The 18,262-nt window shown below is 37.9% G+C and overlaps 1 protein-coding gene and 1 non-coding gene across 5 annotated transcripts in view; one reads left to right on the forward strand and one right to left on the reverse strand.

Annotated features, from left to right (window-relative positions):
• The window catches only part of NHS (NHS actin remodeling regulator), a 372,824-nt gene that overhangs the window by 25,304 nt on the left and 329,258 nt on the right, over nucleotides 1-18,262 (reverse strand). The window lies entirely within an intron of this gene.
• LOC118987293 (U6 spliceosomal RNA) lies at nucleotides 2,890-2,996 on the forward strand. Its single transcript, XR_005066534.1, has one exon. It is a non-coding gene; the product is annotated as a U6 spliceosomal RNA (small nuclear RNA).

The following is an 18,262-nucleotide window of genomic DNA, read 5'->3' on the forward strand; positions in this document are numbered from 1 at the left end:
TGTTTGTTTTGTTGATTAGGTTCCACTCATAGGTGAGATGATATGGTATTTGTCTTTCACAGCCTGGTTTATACACCAATAATGAACAGAAAGGGAAACTAAGAAAACAATCCCATTTGCAATTGCATCAAAAATAAAATAAAATACCTAGTAATAAATAAAAGAGGTAACAAACCTGTACTTGGATAATTATAAGACACTGAAGAAAAACTTGAAGGAGACACAAATAATGGAAGCATATACCATGCTCATGGATAAAAAAAATTAACATTGTTGAAATGTCCATAATGCCCAAAGAATCTATAGATTCAAACAAAATTCCTATCAAAATACCAATGATGTATATCAAATTATACTACAGGGGTGATAGTAAGAGTGGGAGGTGGGGATGACTGTGGTCTGGAGGACTGGTGGAGGGAAAATGGAGACAACTGTGCTTGAACAACAATAAAATAGTAAAAAAATGCTACAGGACACACCCTTGTAGTTGATAGATGGGATGCTGTCCAATGCATTAACTGCTTAAATAAAGCTAGTTAGATCTTCAACATTTTTTAAAAGCAAAACAACATGGTACTGGCATAAAAACAGACAGAGAGAACAATGTAATGGAATAGAGAGCACAGAAATAAACCCATGCCTATGTGATCAATTAATATTTGACAAAGAAAGCAAGAATATACAATTCTTGCTTCCCTTCCAAACACTATTCAATAAATAGTGTTTGGAAAATTGGACAGATAATTTGCAAACAAAAATGACACTAGGTCATCTTTTTATACCATGCACAAGAATAAACCAAAAATGGATTAAAGACTTAAATGTAAGATTCAATACCATAAAAATTTTAAAAAAACCACAGGCAGTAAAATCTTGGATAGTTCTCTCACTCTCTTTTTTTTTATTCCCATCCCACTCTCATGCTCCCCCCCTCCCATTTCCACCCTTCTCAGTTGTTGTCCATGTATCCTTTATATATGTTCCTCTTGGATAGTTCTCTTAGCAATATTTTTTCTCAGGCAAGGGAAACAAAAAAAAATTAACAAGTGGGGCTACATCAAATCAAAAAAGTTCTTGCACAGCAAAGGAAACCATCAACAAAATAAAAAGACAACCCACTGAATGGGGGAACATATTTGTCAGTGATACATCTGATAAGGAGTTAATATCTAAAATTTATGAAGAACTCGTACAACTCAAGACCAAAAAACCAAAGAATCCAATTAAAAAATGAGCAAAGGACCTAAATAGACACTTAACCGAAGAGGACATACAGATGGCCAATAAACATACAGAACGTGCTGACAGGGTCCAGAGGGTAGAGGGGAGAGAAGCACAGAGTAAAAGGGGATGGACTCACATGAATAAGTATGAAGGACACATGGACAATAACTAAGATGGGGGGTGGAGATGGGAGGGGGGTGGGGAGCACTGGGGGGGCAGGGCTGGGAATACAAGAAAGAAAACTGTACTTGAACAAAAGTTAAATAAAAAAATAAAAAAAACATATGAAAAGATGCTCAATGTCACTAATCTTCATAGAAATGCTAATTAAAACTACACTGAGATACCACCCCATGCTTATCAGAAATGGCTATTACCAACAGATCAATGAACAGTAAACGTTGGAGAGGATGTGGAGAAAAGGAAATCCTCATGCACTGTTGGTGGGAAAGCAGACTAGTATAATCACTGTGGAAAACAGTATGAAGGTTCCTCAAAAAATTAAAAATGGAACTGCACTATGACCCAGAAATTCTACCTCTGGATACATATCTGAAGAAACCCAAAACACTAATTTGAAAGAATATATGCACCACTATGTTCACTGCAGCGTTATTACAATAGCCAAGATTCAGAATCAACCCTGGTGCCCATCAATACATGAGTGGATAAAGAAAGCTGTGGTACATATATGCAATGGAATATTACTTCGCCATAAAGAAGAACAAAATCTTACCATTTGTGACAACATGGATGCACCTAGAGGGTAGTATAGTAAATGAAATAAATCAGTCAGAGAGAGACAAATACCATATGATTTTACTTACATACAATATAAAGAACAGAATAAATGGACAAACAAAACAGAAACAGACACATAGATACAGAGAACAGACTATTACCAGATGGGAGAGTTGGGGCACTGGATGAAAAAGGTGAAGAGACTGAGAAGTACAAATTGGTAGTTACAAAATAATCACGTTAATGTGGACTGAAGCTTGGGAAATGTGGTTGATAGTGTGGTCGCTATGTGTGGTGCCAGTTGAGTGCAAGAGGTGTCGGGGGGACACTTTGTGGGGTACATAGTTGGGTGGACAATATGCTGTATGCCTGAAACTAATACAAAAAATGTTGACTATAGTGTGTAATTCAGAAAATTTAAAAATTAAAAGAACAAAGTATACAAAAGGCCAATAAGCATATGTGAAGGGACTCAACATTATTCCTTAATTGGGAAAATTCAAATTAAAACCACAATAATATACTACTATATGCTAAAGGGGCCAAAATTAGAATAGATGAATCATACCAAGTATTGGCAAAGATGCAGAGCTCAAACTCTCATAGATTGCTCAGGGAAGTATAAAATCATGTAGCCATTTAAGAGACTGGCAGGAGCTAATAACCTTAAATATATGTCTACCATTTAATTCCCTTTTAGGTGAAGTTTAAACTTTTAGGAAGTTTAAAAATGAGTATATCTACCAAAAGTCTTACACAAAAATATTTATAGCAGCTTTAGCCCTAAAAGGCCCCACCAAAAAAACAAAAACCTTACAACTAGAAACAACTCAAATATCTACACACAGCAGAATGGGTAAACAAACTGTGAAGTACTGTATTCAGACAATGGAATACTACGCAGTAATTAAAAAGACACAATTGGTGCTTGCTTCAGCAACACATATACTAAAATTGGAACAATACAGAGAAGATTAGCATGGCCCCTGCACAAGGATGACATGCAAATTCGTGAAGCATTTCATATTTTTGAGTAACATACAAGGGAGCCCCAATAAGGTTAGCTGCTGACTTCTCAATGGAAACACTCCAAGCAAGAAGAGAATGGCAAGAAATATTCCAAGTAATGAGAAACAGAGGCCTGCAACCAAGGCTACTTTACCCAGCAAGGCTCTCAATCAAGATAGAAGGCCAAATAAAGAGCTTCCAAGACAAAAGAACTCTAAAAGAATATGCCTTCACCAAACCAGCTCTACAAGAAATATTAAAAGGAGTGCTTTAAGGAAAGGAAGGAAAAGAGAGAGACAGAGAGGAACACAGGTACAAAAATGGCAATGAATAAGTATCTATCAATAATAATCTTAAATGTAAATGGATTAAATGCTCCAATCAAAGACATAGACTAGCTGAATGGATAAGAAAGCATGACCCACACATATGCTGCCTACAAGAGACCCACCTCAGGACAAAAGACCTACACAGACGAAAAGTGAAGGGCTGGAAGCAAATTTTCCAAGCAAACAGACAGGAAAAAAAAAAAAAAGCCGAGGTAGCAATACTCATATCAGACAAAACAGACTTCAAAAAAGGGCCATAAACAGAGACCCAGAAGGTCACTTCATAATACTCAGGGGAAGAATCCACCAAGAAGACATAAACATTGTAAATATATACAGGCACCCAACATAGGAGCACCCAAATATATAAAGAAAATCTTAGAGGACTTCAAGAAAGATATTGACAGCAACACAATTATAGTAGGAGATTTTAACACCTCACTGTCAAAAATGGACAGATCTTCCAAACAAAATATCAACAAAGATATTGTGGCATTGAATAATGTCCTAGATGAAATGGACTTAACTAATATATATAGAGCCCTCCATCCCAAAGAAGCTAAATACACATTCTTTTCAAATGCACATGGAAAATTTTCAAAGATAGATCACATGATAGGACACAAAACAAGCCTCAACAAATTCAACAAAATTGAAATCATACCAAGCATTTTCTCCGACCATAAGGGACTGAAACTAGAAACAAACCCCAAGGGAAAAAACGCAAAACACTCAAAATCATGGACATTGAACAGCATGTTATTAAACAATGAATGGGTCAAGAATTAAATCAGGGAAGAAATCAAAAATTATCTGGAAACAAATGAAAATGAACTCACAACAACCCAAAACTTATGGGACACAGCAAAGGCAGTCCTAAGAGGAAAGTTCATAGCAATACAGGCTTACCTAAAGAAAATAGAAACATTTCAAACAAACAACCTAACCCTATGCCTATAAGAACTCGAGGAACAACCATAAAGACAGCCCAGAGCAAGTAGAAGTAAGAAAATAACTAAGATCAGAGCAGAATTAAATGACATAGAGACTAAAAGCACAATTCTAAGGATCAATGAATGCAGGAACTGGTTTTGGGAAAGATAAACAACATCAACAAGCCTTTAAGCAGGCTCATCAAGAAAAGAAGAGAGAGGACCCAAATAAACACAATCAGAAATGAAAGAGGAGAGATTACAAATGACACCACAGAAATACAAAGGATTGTAAGAAAGTACTATGAAGAACTGTATGCCAAGAAATTTGAAAACCTAGGTGAAATGGACAAATTTCTAGAAAAATATAATCTTCCAAAATTCAATAAAGAAGAAACAGAAAGCCTGAACAGACCAATAACAGCAGATGAAATTGAAGCAGTAATTAAAAAAACTCCTGACACACAAAAGCCCTGGACCAGATGGCTTCACAGGAGAATTCTACAAAGCATTTAAGGAAGAGCTAACCCCTATTCTTTATAGACTATTNCCAGATTCTGGATTAGGATCACTAAGATCAGGAACAAGACAAGGTTGTCCACTTTCACCACTTCTATTTAATGTAGTATTGGAAGTTTTAGCCTCAGCGATCAGACAAGTAAAAGAAATAAAAGGCATTCAAATTGGAAAGGAGGAAACAAAACTGTCATTGTTTGCAGATGACATGATAGTGTACATGGAAAATCCTATAGCCTCTACCAAAAAGCTGCTCGAACTAATAAATGAATTTGGCAAAACACCGGGTTACAAAGTCAATATCCAGAAATGAAGGGCATTTTTTATATTAACAATGAAACAGCAGAAGCAGAAATCAAGAAAAAAAATCCCATTTGATATAGCGAAAAGAAAAATAAAATATCTGGGAAAAATCTAACCAAGGAGGTAAAAGACCTGTATGCAGAAAACTACACAACACTGAAGAAAGAAATCAAGGAAGACACAAACAAATGGAAATATATACCATGTTCATGGATTGGAAGAATTAACAGCATCAAAATGTCCATACCACCCAAAGCAATTTACAGATTCAATGCAATACCTATTAAAGTACCAATGGCATATTTCACAGACATAGAGCAAACACTTCAAAAATTTATATGGAACCATAAATGACCCCGAATAGCAGCTGCAATGTTGAGAAAGAAGAACACAGTAAGAGGGATCACAATACCTGATATCAAACTGTATTACAAGGCCACTGTAATCAAAACAGCCTGGTACTGGCATAAAAACAGGCACATAGACCAATGCAATAGAACAGAGAGCCAAGAAATAAACCCAAGTCTCTATGGGCAATTAATATTCGACAAAGGGGACAGTAACATAAAATGGAGTAAAAAATAGCTTCTTCAACAAATGGTGTTGGGAGAACTGGATAGCTACATACAAAAAATTGAAACTCGAGCACCGACTTACGCCATATACCAAAATAAATTCAAGGTGGATAAAAGACTTAAATATTAGCTGCGACACCATTAAAGTCCTAGAGGAGAACATTGACAGGAAAATCTCAAGTAATTTGCCCAGTAACATTTTTACTGATATGTCCCCTAGAGCAAGGGACATAAAGGAAAGAATAAACAAATGGGATCTCATCAAAATTAAAAGCTTCTGAATGGCTAAAGAAAACAGTATTAAAATTAAAAGAGAACCAACTGTATGAGAAAACATATTTGCCAGTGATACCTCAGACAAGGGTTTAATCTCCAAAATATACAAAGAACTTACACGAACTCCACTCTAAGAAGACAAGCAACTCAATTAAAAAGTGGGAAAAGGACTTGAACAGACATTTCCCAAAGGAGGACATACAGAGGATCCAGAGACACATGAAAAGATGCTCGATATCGCTAGCTATCAGAGAGATGCAAATTAAAACCACAATGAGATACCACTTTACACCAGTCAGAATGGCCGTCATAAACAAAGCAACAAACAATAAGTGTTGGAGAGGGTGTGGGAAAAAGGGGACCCTAGTTCACTGTTGGTGGGATTGCAGACTGATAACAACCACTATGGAAAACAGAATGGAATTTGCTCAGAAAACTAAAAATGGACCTGCCTTTTGACCCCGCAATTCCCCTACTAGGATTATATTCTAAGAACCCTGAAACACCAATGCAAAAGAACATATGCACACCAATGTTCATAGCAGCACAATTTACAATAGCCAAGAGATGGAAGCAACCTAGATGCCCATCAGTAAATGAATGGGTCAAAAAACTATGGTACATTTACACAATGGAATTCTATGCAGCGGGAAGAAAGAAGAAGCTCCTACCCTTTGCAACAGCATGGATGCAACTGGAAAGCATTATGCTGAGTGAAATAAGCCAGGTGGTCAAAGACAAATACCATATGATCTCACCTTTAACAGGAACCTAAACAACAAAACAAACAAGCAAGCAAAATATAACCAAAGACACTAAAATAGAGAACAGGTTGACAGTGTCCAGAGAGGAGAGGGAAGGGAATTCCAGGGGGAAAGGGGAAAAATTTACAGGAACTAGTATAAAGGACACATGGACAACAACTAAGGGGGGTGGAAATGGGAGGGAGGTGGGGAGCACTAGGAGGGATGGGCTGGGATGGGAGTAAAAACCAAAAAACGGTAATTGAACAACAATTAAATAAATACATTTTTTTAAAAAGAAAAAAGTATGTGGAGCTGAAGAAGCCAGACACAAAAGAGTACATGCTCCTTCACTTTAGAATCCCATCCTGTAACAGGCTGATAGATGTTTTGGGTATAAGATTGACTGCCAGTGAACAGAGCTTGAATGGCAATGGCAATGGTGCAGTTTTCATCCAAAGAGGCTTTGTGAAAGACAGTGTGTCACCGCAAAGAATATTTCTCTCCTCTTGATCTCAGCCGGAACTGAACAAAAATTCTTAGAATGATGAAATGTAAAATGATTTTGTGTATTTTAAAGTTGAGGAACATTTTGTTTAATGGAGTTCTATTAATAAAACAATTAATTTATTTTTAAAGATTTTATTTATTTGTTTTTAGACAGAGTAGAAGGGAGGGAGAAAGAGAGGGAGAGAAACAGTAATGTGTGGTTGCCTCTCACACGCCCCCCACTGGGGACCTGGCCTGCAACCCAGGCATGTACCCTGACTAGGAATTGAACCGGTGACCCCTTGGTTCACAGGCAGGTACTCAGTCCCCAAGCCACATCAGCCAGAGCTAATGAAACAATTTAAATGTGTAGAGCATAACAAAATTGTATTCTGAGTCATGTAGCCCTTGCATGAATGGGAAAGAGGGCTCTAGGGAGGCTGGGAGAACACTTCCTGTGCCACTCAGTTGTTTATTCACAGGAATTGCTCTGGACTGTCAAGAAGAACACAACACAAGGTCCAGTGGACCATGGTCACTGTAATATTGATGTCAGTGAGTAGCTTATTCATCCCCTGTAGGCAGCTTTGCCAATTAGTGGGGTCACTGCCAAGGGCCACTCAGTTTCAATCCTCAAAGGCTGCTAGTACCAAATAAAAGCCATGAGTGAGGAAAAGGCAGGCCAGGCTTTGAAGTGCAGGGAAGGGGAAAAGAAGACTTTGAACTGCTGCAAAGAACAACACAAATACACTCACCCGAATCACAGGAGCTGGTGATTCAGGAGCTGTTCTAAACAAGTGCTAGAACAGCCCAGAGATTCAGGGAGACCTCCTCCCTCACCCTCTATGCTTTGCCCTCAGCTGGGGGTTCCAAGGATGTGTGCAAACTGAAGACATGTTGCACATTTGGTCTCACTCTAAGTGATACTTTTCCCTCAAAAGTCAGGCCAGATGTGGCAAAAGCTCAGTAGGGTCATACCTGACCTTACTACAGCAATTAAAAAAAAAAGATAAAACCTTCTCACAAACAAGCCATGCACATTCTGTTTCTACTTTTTCCCTGTTTTCTTTTTTCCTTTTTCTAGTTGACCCTTTTTGAGTACAGTTCTGTGAATGTTATCACACAGGCTCACATAACCCTAGCACAATCAGGATTCAAAACATTGCCATTATGCCCCAAAAAAGGCACTCACACTATCCCTTTATAGTCAAAGTCTCCTCCCACCCCGTAGACCCTGGCACCCACTAATCTGTTCTGCGTCACTATGGTTCTTTCTTTTTGAAAGTGTCATATAAATGGAATCATACCTTTTGAGACTGGCTTCTTTCATTCAGCATAATGCCTTTGAGATCCATCCAAGTTGTTGTGTGTATCAGTAATTCGTTCCTTTTTATTGTGAGTAGTATTCCATTATCTACTTATACTTGAACAATGGATTAAATGTCTCAGGCACGCAAGAGAATGTCAACCTGAGAATATTCTGTAATGATGTGTACAGAGAAGTAATTTTATTGGCTGTTCCACAGCCAGGCTGAAATTTTTAAAAGAAAGAATTCTAATACTAAAATCTGCAACAAGGAACTTTCTTTATTTCTCAGTATATTTAATATAAACCAGACTCATTAGCTAATGGTTCCATTGTGCTGGCTATTAAGTTGTCTGTCAGCTCTGAATCTGTTCTGCTATATTCTGCTTTTTTATGCTGGGACTCTGCAAACAACATTTCTTCCTTGCCAGCTGCTTTCTGTTAGGTTCTTCCCTAGGAGTGTCAGCTGCAGTTTCTGTAGTTACTATCTCTGAGTCACATCAGTTTCCCATTTGTCATATCAATCTTACAATACCTCCCCTATATTGCATTATTTCTGTTACAATAACTGGTGTGGTTTCTATTTTCCTGATTGGACCCTGACTGACAAAATATGTGATACAGGCTTTCACCTCTGTTTTGCTGTGTCTGAGGTGTCTCACGTACTTGTTCCAGTTTCTCAGTCTAGTGAGGAAAATATGAAGTAGTGTGATGTTCTGTGAGGTGTCATGATGATAATGATCTCTGCAGCTTATGACAGAGGGCAGTAGAGCTGACACAGTCTCAAAAGCAAGCTGCTTCTGGTGACCTTTGAAAATGGGTATAGTGGGGGGCGGGCAGAGTTGGGAATATAAGACAGAAAGCTGTACTTGAACAAGAATTAAATTTAAAAATTATTTTTAAAAAAAGAAAATGGGTATAGTGGGAAAAACTATTTGCTGGGGTCAATAGCTCTATCATTGTGCATGCTAGGTGCTATGTTGATTTGCTCCAAGTAAAATACCACATGGAAACAGCAGCTACGATTAAAGTCACAAGTTATTTATAACCAGTATCCAAGATCCATCTACCTTCTGCAAAGACCAGACAGGTGAGTTAAATGGCATGCATGATAGACATCACCATTCCTGCAATCATATATTTGAAACTAATGTCAGGCCCTTCTCTCCCTACTATACCAAAAAAACCCTCTAGAAATTGAGGAAATTAATCCTATATACACATGGTTTAGTGTCTTCAGTAAAGTACTGCTCTTACTGCTCTTTCAATAATTTTCTATGCCTATGGAATAAATTCAAACTTTTTAGTCTGACATTCAAGATCCTTCAAGATTTGGTCTATTGAAGCATTGCAGAGAAAAAAAGTATCCGAATTCATGTATACACACTGCACTTTTTGTTGTCTCTGTGTCCTTGCTTTTATGGTTTCCTCAGCCTTTAATCTGTTCCCTCCCAGTGTTCACATTAAAAATCTACCCCATCCTTCAAGGCCTTCTCAAATGCTACTTTTGCCATAAAGTTTAATCCTAACATTTGACCCCATTCTAACACCACACACCAGTGAGGCATTAACACCTTGCATTCAATACCATATAATTTCTTTGGATGGCAGAGATTATGTCTCACTCATTTTTGTATCCCTTTAATACTTATTAATAACAGGTGTCCAGTTAATTTTCTACAAAATGAAAAAATAAGTAAGAGACCACAATGAGAGAGAGGGCATTCCAAGTGGATATATTGTTTTGAGAGTGCAGGATATTTTCTAGATAAGCACATATAATTTGGTTTGGCTGAGGTCTAAAGTCTGTACAAACAACTTGTGGGAAATCCACCTGGAAAGGTAAGTTAGGATTTTACAGAGGCTAGATAGTAGGGCTAAGGATTTGAACTTATTTCTCTGGCAGAATGAAGCAATTGAAGCTTAGGGTTAGAGAACTTGTATGTCAAAGGTTCTCATACCAAGGTTAATTATTATTAACTGGATAAAAGGAACAAACTAGGGAAGACAAAGGGAATCAACCTAAGGTTAAGCAAGAGAGATGGATGGACACAATCAATAGGTCATATATTATGGGGGCGACTTTCGTTGCGAGTCCCCCTGTGTGCCAGGGATGAGAGTAAACATGACAGAGACATGATGTGATCTGCTTGGAGAGGAGAGATGGCCAGTTTCTCAGGGGAAAAAGGTATTGAGCCCCTTTCTCCAAGGGCTTTTATCGGGTTGGAATATACAAGAATACAGGGCAGCAAGGATCAAACAGTAGATAACATTTCAAAGAGATCTGAGGCCTTAGTCTGAGTCAGAGTCTGTCTGGAACAGAGTTTTAGGGTTTCCTGCTCAAACCTTAAAATACGAATGAAAGCACTCTTAGCAGAGCAGATTTCACAGGTTTATCAGGAAGTCTTTGTGATGCCAGATTTTTTCCCAGGACACGCTTTAGCAAGGCAAAGAGCTGCACCCCTCCCCATCAGGTATTCAGGCTTAAGGGGATTAGAGCCAGGAAGCGCTTCTCCCAAAATACATGGGGACTCCAGCTATCTCAAAGCCGGGGCAGGGGTGAGAGTCCATTACTCTTTGTTGCAGCATCCCACTCCCAGTCCTTCCATGATGGACTTCTGACCATACTTTGGGGGCAGGGAGGAAACTGAGGCAACATTTGCTAACAGAGACAAGCTGTCTCCTATGGCTCGAATTCCAGAGGTCACTGGTTCATCCTTAGCCACAGGGGGTAGAGTTATAATTCCTAGAACCAGGCAGAGCAGTCCACAACAATATATCAACAGAATACTTCTAAAAGAGCTTGCAACACCATAAATACAGTTTATGCAAAACAAGACCCATCTAGAACACTGTGATATGTATAATTCTTTTACAGTAAAGGAAAGTCTTGGTCAGTGCTTCTTAGCCCCAGCTCTTATAAACCAATAGAACATCAAAAATCTCTAATGTAGACCCAAGGAAAAAGTAGAGGGGAGGATCTGGGGAGAGAGATTGAGGCAGTGAGAAGGTCTTTAACCCAGGATAGGTCAAATAGTATTGAACTACCCTTTCTGCCAGCTCTTGTCTTTAATCTTCTTTCCTGGTTCAGAAGTCCATTCTCACTCTTCTGATTCTTCTGTAAGCTAGTTCAGTTTCTCTAAGAAGCTACTTTCTCATAAAACCAATTTTTCTTCTTCATATAAAATGGAAGAATAAACATGGTCATTGTTTATAGCTATGGAATATGACCAAGGAGGTCTGGGTCCTAGTTTGAATGATTTCCTCCGTTTACTTCCAAAGAAGGCTGTAGAAATGCCCCTTGTCCTACAAATACACCTCTTTGATAAAAAGAAAAGTATGATTTAACACACTTTTATTTTAAAATCCTTCAATATTACAGTGTGATAAGTTAGAAAACCACTATCAGGTTATGAAATGAAAAGAAATCCCTGATATTCTTTCCTAGCTAGTTGTATCAAGTCAGACAAGGAATATAATTGTGAACACTACATTGTATACTGTCAATCCTAATGATAAGGATTTAAGCCTGAATGTTTCTCTGGAACCTGATCAACTGTTGCTATAGGGCTCCACCTCATGTCAAACATCTTCCTCCAATATTACAGATACCATTAGACATTCTACCCCTCCATCACCTATGAAACTTGGAGAGGAACACTCGGTAAGAATGCTGGAATCACTTACCACATGTTGAGGAAGGATGACATCCATGCCTGTGCATCTAGGTATCAAATCTAAGCAGAGACTTAGATGTTAAGGGTCCCCATGAATGTGACTACAGGCTGAATGCACCAATAGATGTTTCAACTCAAATGCCGGCTGTTGGACTATATGGGAAAGAATGCTGTAATCTATTGATAATGCTTGCCTTAGGCTTGCATAGGGGAACAGCAGGTGAATATCCCAAGTATTTGCATATCTGGGCCTGGACAAAGGGACCTGACTGATGAGAACAGATGGCCTAAACATTCCATTCAGGAGGGGATGAAGATTAACTGCTATGCTAAAATGACTCTATAATCTGAAATGAGAATCTAAGTCATGATGGTGCACTGGAGACAAAGTGTCATATCATACTACGGCAACTTCTAATCACTTGAGATTCTGTGTGGTCTTCTAAATTTTGCTATTTAAAATAAAGAAGTCCTGAACTAAGCATTTCCTGATTGAACTTATCTTTTACTAAAGCCATATATCTTTCATAGGCATTATGGTATAAGTCCCAATCCAGGAGCTGTGAAATATCCATGGATATATATATATATATATATATATATATATATATATATATATATGTGTGTGTGTGTGTGTGTGTGTGTGTGTGAATTTAATTTCCTGTTTCAAAATAATGTTCTACTTACAGAGAAGTTGTAAAAATAGTAGGGTGAGTCCCCATATACTACTCTTTATCTAGCTTTTCCTAATATTAACATCTTACACAACCAAAGTACATTTGTCGAAACCATGAAATGAACATTGATAAGTATTATTAACTAATCTATTAACTTCATTTGCATTTTCCAGTTTTTCCACTAATGTGCTTTTTCTAGTCCTGGATCCAATTCAGGATCCCACACTGCATTTAGTTGTCAAATCTCTTTAGTCTCCTCCAATTTGTGATTGTCCCTCAATCTTTGCCTTTCACGCCCTTGACACTTTTGAAAAGTACAGGCCAATTATTTTCTAGAATGTCCCTCATTTGGGATTGTGTAAAGTTTTCTTATGATCAAACAGAGGTTATACATTTTTGGTAAAAATCCTATAGAAGTGTCAATACATCATATTACGAGGCATATATACACACACATACACACACACACATATATATATACACACACACACATACATACATATATATGCCACATTACTGGTGATGTTAACTTTGATGGTGTGTGGTTTTTGCAGCTTCTAAGTTTTTTTCTCTCTTGTAGGGAAAAACTTGGAGACTTATGCAAATATCCTGTTTTTTCAACATAATTTCACCCAACTAATTTTAGTATCCATTGATAATTACTGCCTGCAAAAATTGTTATTGTCATATTTAGGTAATAGTGATTTTAAAATTTCCATCAATACTCCTGGTGTAAACAGAGCATTACAGGACAGCACACCCAGTCTTTTCTCTTCAGTATACATTCACCAGTTCTCCATTTACAAAAATCTCCCCCAATCATACTGCTGAATACCACATGTCCATCCTGTTTGAGAAAGTGATGGAGGGACTCATGTCAAGAACCAGCCAAGCAAGCTCTTTCACTGGAAGTAGACTGTAGCCATGCTGCCTTCCCTCTAACTGGTCTTCTGCATGCTCCTTCAACTGTTCCTTTATGTCTTTTGCTTCCTACTTCTCTGTCATCCAACCTACCAATCAATGATCTTTTAGTCTTCCTGCTTTTTTAGTTATACCTCAAAATGCCCTCTGTTCTACCAGCCACCTCAAGTTATGCCTGTTAAATATATGTCTAACTTGAGCAGATAGTTCTGTAGTTGCAGTTTTTATTTACCTTCAATCATAAATGAACCTCTGGGATGTTGTCTCCCCAGGAGCTTTTCAAGAACCAGTACTTCTCTCAGAAGAATTTGACCATCTCTTTTGTCTCCTGAAGTCAAAGGGCTGCTGGACAGGGATGTTCTTCTTGAAAGGTGAGAGGTGTTGAGCCAAGTCTTCTAGGTGGCTTGCCCAGGTCCCTTGACCTCTGGCCTTTGATTCTCCATATGTAGAGTACCTACATGGCTACTCTTGTTATTGCAATGTTTGCTCTTCAGAAAATAGCTGTATGCCTGCCGGTTTGCTCAGCTTTGGGGCACTGCCACCAACAGAATGGTTGCTCAGACAATATCCTTAGGGACTTTCTCATGGATTTTTGAACAAAGAAGGTGGGCACCTTAAAAGCCTCCTATATTTCCACTTCTGCAACATGTTTTATGTCTCAGTGTTGCCCTTGGATGTTTTTTACTTCACATGCCCAGGTAGAAAGATTAGCATTACAGAGGTGCGTAACTTACCCTGTCCAAGAGATTTAAAGGTTACCTTAGTATCCTGAAGAATTTAGCAAATGATTATGCTAGAATATCCCAGTATAAGAGGTCCAAAGCATTGACTGTATTGTCACATTAGCTGTCTGATTGCATTAGTTTTCTACTTTTTTCTTGTAGACCACTGCTAATCTCTTAGAAACACAGGGTCTGGCAGTGATGGCAAGACCTGAGGTGGCATTACAGACCTTTCAGTGAGCCAGAACAGCTTCTTGGTCAAAGTCAGCTTAGTTTAGACCTCATGGAACCAGTCTGTTGTCATCCTAATGTTTAAGTCTATTCATTCATATATCTGCCTGTGGCTGACATTCTCTGACTCATTCCTTGTTTTCTCTGGTTTCCTTGCTTGGGAGGGAAGATGTGTGCACAATTCTTTAGGAAAGAAATGGCTAAAGAATACCATTGCAAAAGGAAAGGAAAGGAGTGGGGTATAGAAGAGTAACCAGGTGGGACAGCTCAAGTATAAATGAATGAGGAATTCTGTATGAAGTATCATCCTGGCTTTTTGATCAAGGGATGTGATATACAAATTGTATACAAAGGAAAATTATCTGATACATATCTGCTTGGTAACTCAGAGGACCTTTAACTTGAATATTTAAAGTTTCTAAGTTATGGCTTTCTCCTCTTTTTGGAGGTATAATGAATTGTTTAATTCACAGTTGTGGCTTATTATTGTACTTAAAATTATATTCACCAACCTACCAAGAAATATTTGTGTTAAAACACAACAAAAATATCCTTTCCAAGTTACTTAGGTTAGCTATTTTCTTCTCCACTTCCTTCACTGTGGTTATGATATTCATTTATAATACAGTTCAGTTTATTTGTTACTGTTTGTCTTTCACTTTGGGTTCTCCTCACATTGTAGTTGTTAATTGTTTATTTATTGGAAAGGGGCACGTGAAACACTACCTGGGTTTGAAGAGTTAGAGCTACCCAAAAAATATATCCAGAGAAGTGTCATTCTCCCTTGAGAATGATGCTACCACCCTACCACTACCTTCTCACCCCCCTACCCGCCCCTGCTGGTAAACCAATCTTATTAGTTTCTGGTTTATCCTTCCTGTACTGCCAGTTTTGCTCTATTATTTATTTTGAAAAAGTGAAATTGTTCCAATGTGAAGGACATCTAAGAGAACAATTAAGCTTAATAAGAATTTCACGTTTGCTTATGCAGGACTTCCCTCAAGAGAAAGTCTGTAAGAATGCAGAAACTGTACCCAGATGACCTGAGTTATGTGAGAATACACAAAGTGCACACACCCCAAACACCTCTAAGTTCCCTCACTTTACCTGATGTATTGGGAGCCACACTCATCTACATCTGAGGCTCCATCCTTCACTCTGATTTCAGGGACCCCTCCTTCTACTCTTTTGCAGTAACTCACAAGCTGTAGTCCTGATGCTCACTCCAGAGCAACCTTCAGGGCTTTTTCCAGGTAAAGTGGCACTTTTATTATATTGTATTTCTTAATCCTTTAAGATGTGTAAAACACTGCTACTGTTGTTTAAATTAGATTCCTATCTTTTTTGTGTGTCTGTGTGTAAGTCACAGAAGAAGTTTGGCTCTTTTTTTTGAGTGTTTGTGCCCTGTTTTCTTCATAAACCCTTTGATGTTATTGGCAAGTTTGCATAATGTGGAGATTTTAAGGGACACATATGTTGTATTATAGCAGAATTGACTATTTTTTTACACAAGTAACTGGATACCTGTATATTTTCTTATATACCTTTGGTTCTAACATGAAGGGTAGCATACTGCAGACATTCTTTTGTGCTTTGCCTTTTTCACTTAAGAGTATATTCTGGAAGCACCTAGGTTGCTTCCAGCACTTGACTATTGTAAATCGTGCTGCTATGAACACTGGGGTGCATAGATTCTTTTGGATTGGTGTTTCGGGGCTCTTAGGGTGTAATTCCAGCAGTGAAATTGCTGGGTCAAAAGGCAGCTCCATTTTTAGTTTTCTGAGGAAATTCCATACTGTTTTCCACAGTGCCTGCACCAGTCTTCATTCCCACCAACAGTGCACTAGGGTTCCCTTTTCTCCGACTTGTTTATTGCTTTGTTTATGTTGGCCATTCTGAACCGTATGAGGTGGTATCTCATTGTGGTCTTAATTTGCATTTCTCTGATGGCTAGTGACAATAATAAAATAATTTAAATTGAAAAAGGAGCCCTGGCTGGTGTAGCTCAGTGGATTGAGCACAGGCCTGTGAACCAGAGGGTCCCGGTTTGATTCCCAGTCAGGGCACATGCCTAGGTTGCAGGCCAGTTCCCTGCAGGCCAACTCCCAGCAGGGGATGCACAAAAGGCAACCACACATTGATGTTTCTCTCCCTCTCCCCTTCCCCTCTAAAGGTAAATAAATAAATAAAATATTAAAAAAAAAGAAAAAAAAAGAAAAAGGAGTATATTCTGGAAATTACTCATTATTAGTTCACAAAGATCTTCCTCATTTTTTACAGCTGCATAGTACTCCATTGTGTTGATGTCCTTCAGTTTATTTTATTGCTACATGTACATGTGTCACAGAAAAAGTGCTAATATCACTATTGGGTATATAACTCTTAAATACATACATCCATGTATAAGCACCTTGGTTGTTTCCAACACCTGGTAATTGTAAACAACACTGCAATGAATAATCTTTTTGCATTATTGGAGGTGTAAGTTTAGTGGGATTGCTAGGGCAAAAAGTAAGTGCATATGTACTTTTTAAAGATATTTCCAATTTCTCCTCCAGATAGGTTGTACCAAGTTTGCATTTCTATCAGCACTGTATGGGTGTGCCTGTTTTCCCCCAGTTTTACCAGCAGAATATGTTGTCATATTGTTTAATTTTTGCCAATCTAATAGGTAATAAATGGTATCTCAGTATCATTTGCATTTCTCTAATGAGTGAGTTTGAACATTTTTTTAAAGGAACACTTTTATGGGTTTTTTTCCAGGATTGTCTGTTCAAGGTTTCCACCTGTCATTTTCCCACCAGGTTTTTGCTCCTTTCTTTGTCCCTCAATATTTAAAAGGTATTTATGTATTAGTGATATTAGTCTTTTTCTGTGGTATATGTTACACATCTTTTCTCCCAGATTCTGGTGTTTTGTTTGTTTTTTTGACTTAGTTTACAGTGTTTGAGCATACAGAAATATTTACTATTGAAATTTATCAATTTTCTATTTTTTGCCTCTGCATTTTGAGTAAGAATTAAAAAGTCTTTTCCTGGACTGAGGTCAAGAATAATTCACCCCTATTTTTCTCTAGTACTTGTCTCATTTCATTTTTTATATTTAGGTCACTGATCCATTTTGAGTTTAATCTTATATATGGTGTGAGGTATGGATCTAATTAAATTGTTCTCAATGGAGGGTGATTTTGTCCCCCTAGGAGATATCTGGCAGTGTCTGGAGACATTTTAAGTTATTAAACTTATGGGGAAGAGTGCTACTGGCATCTAGTGGGCCAAGGATGCTACTTTACATTGCACAGTATACAGGACAGCTCCCACAGCAAAGAATTATCAGACCAAATATGTCAATAGTGCCAAGGTTGAGAAACCCTGACAACTGTTTTCCTCTTACCAAGTGGCTACCCAATTGTTCCAGCACCATTTTAAAAAGTCTACCTTTTGTCTAAGTGTTTTCAGGTACTGCCTTTATCATACATTGTGTGTTCATATATACTTGAGTTTATTTCTGGACTTTGTATTCTATTCTATGGGTATATATTTTTTTCCTTTTTAAAAAATATTTATTGTGTTTTTTCAGTTACCGTATTGTC

Source organism: Sturnira hondurensis, unplaced genomic scaffold (genome assembly GCF_014824575.4).
Source record: "Sturnira hondurensis isolate 20B ecotype Veracruz unplaced genomic scaffold, ASM1482457v3 Scaffold0005220, whole genome shotgun sequence".
Lineage (NCBI taxonomy): Eukaryota > Metazoa > Chordata > Mammalia > Chiroptera > Phyllostomidae > Sturnira > Sturnira hondurensis.